Raw genomic sequence first — 4,463 nt, 5'->3', positions numbered from 1 at the left:
TACTTTGGAGTTCCCGTTGAGTTCTCGCGGGGTTCTGAGATAATTGGCGTTCCGAGCCCGGTGGAGGCAGTGTGTTCCTGGGAAGTGTGTGTAGAGTGCCAGTGAGAGTTCGGGAATAAAGGTTTCTGTTTGAACCTACAAGGCTGTGTGGCAGCTCGGTTATTTTGTGCCCAGCCAGACTGTGGCAGATGGGTCTTCTTTGGAGGTGACCAGCAGCCATCATCAGAACACATAGGTGTGGTGGGAGGAGTTCCCCCAAGAAGTATGGAGGGTCACCAAAGCAGAGACAACTGCAGCATCCATGTGCCCTGTAACCACAAAGAGATTGGGGCAGATAGGAAGTGCTACTAAACAACAGGCAAAATGCTGTTGCCAGATTACAAACATTTATGACTGCCACACAAGCAGTGAAAACAAACAAGAAGAACTTTTACCCTAGGAAGTTTATAATCCATGGAGAGATTAGAAAGTGCACAGGTAATGATGATTCAAGAGAGAATACATTGATTCTTACAAAGTGCCATAGAGAGTTCAATGGGGGGGAGGGACCATATTGATCTGAATAGGAAAGGCGAGGCAGATGACTTGGACCTTATGCAACATTAGGATTTTGATAGTAGAGATGGAAGAGGATACTTCATTTAATGGAAACCACACCAGAAAGCCTTGTATTTAGGAGAGGTGTGCAAAGGGCATTTGGAGAACTGTAGAGAATCTAGTATCAAACTGAAGGTGTGGGTCGGAGTTCTGTTTTGGAGGTCCTTGAAGGCTGTGTTAAGGAATGTGTGCTAATTATCCTATACTTTTTCTTATAGAAACCAATGGGAGCACCGAATGAGTAAAGGAATTTTGATCTCTAACACATATTGAAAGGGTAAAGTTTCTAAGCTGGAAAGTTTGAATTAAAATGTAAAAGATTAGGTACTATTAAGTTCCTCTGTTACACCCAGATTCCTGAGATAGTTAAGACAACGCCCTACTGGCCATTCAGCCTAGGGCCCTGTGCAGTTCGTCACAGGGCCCGAACCAATCAGTTTGAATGTGTACCCAGTTTGGAAGTGACCAATCACCCCTGCCCAGCCTGTTCCCGCCAATGAATGGACTAATCATGTATCAGAGTTGTTGTTCAATTTTCCCGCGCCTCATGATGATTTGTTCTGATGTATGCAAAGCCCCCCACCCTCTCCAAAAAGTGTACTTAAGCTCTGCTTGACCTCTGCTCTGGGCTCCGGGCTGCTCTCCCTTCTTGAGTGAGCATGGAGTCCCAGCGTGCTGGAACGGATCCAATAAATCCCCCTTGCAATTGCATGAAGCTAGTCTCGTGGTCTCTTTCTCCGACGTTTCGCCTGACCCTTACAATATCTAACTGCTGAGTTCTGAAGGGAAGAAAGCTGGTAGCATCTGAAAGGAGAGAGAGGTATCTGCTGCGTTATTTCTGTAATGGCTCTGATGTTAGAATATATACAAAAAACTGACACAATAAGTAGGCAATACTGGTAAAATAAACCAGTGGTGTTCAAAGGAGGACCAGCAGCATCAACATCATCTGGGAATTTGTTAATAACTTGTAACAATTAATGTTTATAATCTTTTTGGGAGGGGCTTCACCCCAAGTTTTCTGGAAGAAAAACTAGGAGTGGGGGCTGGGATTGTGGCTCAGCAGTAGAGTGCTCGCCTAGCATGTGCAAGGCCCTGGGTTTGATCCTCAGCATCACATAAAAATAAATAAATAAAATAAAGGTATTAAAAAAAACTAGGAGTGGGGGCTTGCAATCTCTTTTTTCCAAGCCCTCCAAGTGATTTTGATGAAGGCTGAAGTTTGATAACCTATGTGGTCAGGCTGAAAATGGAATCTTCTAAGATACACACATTTGAATCCCTGGAACCCATAAAGATTACCTTATTTGGAGAAAGGGTCTTTGCAGATGTGATTAAAGATCTTGAGATAAGAGATTATTCTGGAATATTTGAGTGGGTTCTAAATGTCATCACATGTGTTCTTATATGAGAAAAATAGAGGGAGATTATATACACAGAAAAGGAAGAGGCATGAATCTTGGAGTTGGGGTCTGGAGTGATACTGCCCAAGCCAAGAAATGCCAGCACCCACAGAAGCTGGAGAAGGAAAGAAATGGATTCTTCCCTAGTCCACAAGGAAGAAATGCAGTTTTCCTTGCTGACACCTTGATTTCAGCCCAGCAAAACTGATTTCAAACTTCTGGTTCCCAGAACCAGGAGGAAATGAACGTCTCTTGTTCTAAGCCACTGAACTTGTGGTAATTACTCACAGCAACCACAGGAAACTACTATATACTGAAATGAGGAATGAAGAACTGTGGGATAAAGGACTTGAAAATTTATTAGATTCTGATACTTTCTGTATGTTAAAAAGTCTGGTAAAAATGGCAATTCCTTTGTGTTAAGTAAAAATCATCATACTAAGGCATTTTTCCTAATATAGTGTGTCATCACAGGTTGAAGTATAATAATTTTCATAAGGTTGACATCAAAGATGGCCTTTAGAGATACCTTGATTTTCATGTAACCAATCCCACAGGAAAGGAAGCAAATACTGTTGACAAGAGAAAAAAAAATCAGGAGGCATTTTGCTTATAGGTAAGATTTGCATAGGTTAGCAAGCTCAAGGTTTCTTTGATGGGCAATTAAATGGCCTTGGGAAATAAGAGAGACACTTATTCATGAGAAAATGCTTCACAATAATTATGGAAAGACTTTATATAATATATGCTACTAGATAAAAAAATTTGAGCTTTTTATTTTTTTTGAGAGAGAGATAATTTTAATATTTATTTATTTTTAGTTTTCGGCAGATACAACATCTTTGTTTGTATGTGGTGCTGAGGATCGAACCTGGGCCGCACGCATGCCAGGCGAGCGCGCTACCTCTTGAGCCACATCCCCAGTCCAAATTTGAGCTTTTTAAAAGAGCAATATCATTATAATTATCCTAATGCTTACAATTATCTGTCTTATGCACAAATATGTCTTAGACCACTGTCAGATCTATATCTATATATCTTTATGTATTCCCATTTGATCCTTACAAATACTATATGAACTGAGCAGGACAAGTGTTTTATTTTTTACTATATTTAAGATTAAAAAAGTAAGGCTCAGAGAAGTTAAGTGACTGGCCTTAGGACACAAAACAGGTAGATACTGGATTTGAGATTAGAAACCACCCACACCTCCTGTACAATGCTCTTTTCAGAGATTTGGGCTTCCAGGTGTACCTCAATGAGGCATCCAGGATAAATGTGATCGCAGCAGGTGTCCTGCATCTATGGGGGTACATTCCAAGACCCCAGTGGATGCCTAAAACTGCAGATCATACTAAAACCCAAGGATTTAATACCTTTCCAATTTAACATAAGTTGTGGTCATAAGTTTTGCAGTTTGAGTTGTGACAGCAAAACTAGCATAGATTTTTTTTTCTTCTTCACAATTTTATGGTCAGAAGATGTGTTATTACCACAGTTCTTAGCAACTTCATCATATGACTTTTTTTTATTTCTTTATTGAGAACTTTCACTATTTCACTGAAAGGAAGCACTTTATAGTTTGTCTTCACATATCTGAATTTCCAGTATCACTGCTCTTGTGCTTTGGGGTCTGTTTTAATCAGCTTTTTTGTTGCTGTGACTAAAAGACCAGCCAGAACAATTTTAGGGGAGGAAAAGTTTATTTATGTGCTCAGAGTTTCAGAGGTCTCAGTCCATAAACAACTGGCTCTATCCCTCAGGGCTCGAGGTGAGGCTGAATATCAACGACTGAAGAGTGTCATGGAGGAAAGCGCTCACATGATGATCAGAAAGCAGAGAGAGAGAGAGAGAGAAAGAGACTCCAGTTCCCAGATACAAAATATATACCCCAAAAGCACACCCCCAATGACCCACCTCCATCTTACCCTGCCTGCCTCCAGCTGCCACTCAGTTAATCCCATCAGGGAACTAATCCACCGATTGGGTTAAGGTTCTCATAACCCAATCACTTCTCTAAACTTTTGTTGCATTTTCTCAACATATGAACCTTTGGGGGGCACCTCACATCCAAACCATAACAGGGTCCTTATAATGTAAAATCAGGGTTACTTGAACACAAGCACTGCAAGACTGATACTGTGACAGACAATTAGATAACCTATTTAGCTACTAAATGATTAACAAGTTGGTATTGTATACGGGGTGGATACACTGCACAAAGAAATGAGTCATGTCTCAGGCAGAAGAGAGTGGCACAACTGAGATTTCATCATGCTACTCAAAATGGCACACAATTTAAAACTTACAAATTGTTTATTTCTGTAATTTTCCATTTAATATTTCAGACTTCAGTTTACTCCAGGTAACAAACTGTGGATAAAGGGGAGACTACTGTAATTACATTCTGGTCCAAAGATGTGTTCATCTATTTTAGTCAATTCAATAGGCACTTGCTAAACA

General features: G+C 40.4%; 1 long non-coding RNA gene across 1 annotated transcript; it reads left to right on the top strand.

Annotated features, from left to right (window-relative positions):
* The first annotated feature begins 813 nt into the window (after window positions 1-813).
* LOC308651649 lies at window positions 814-4,066 on the top strand. Its single transcript, XR_014022634.1, has 4 exons — window positions 814-895; window positions 1,388-1,417; window positions 2,558-2,616; window positions 2,822-4,066. It is a non-coding gene; the product is annotated as an uncharacterized lncRNA (long non-coding RNA).
* Window positions 4,067-4,463: the final 397 nt, after the last annotated feature.

The sequence above is a fragment of the Spermophilus citellus genome (genome assembly GCF_964194105.1).
Source record: "Spermophilus citellus genome assembly, chromosome: 6".
Lineage (NCBI taxonomy): Eukaryota > Metazoa > Chordata > Mammalia > Rodentia > Sciuridae > Spermophilus > Spermophilus citellus.
This window is presented reverse-complemented; position numbering and strand designations above follow the sequence as displayed.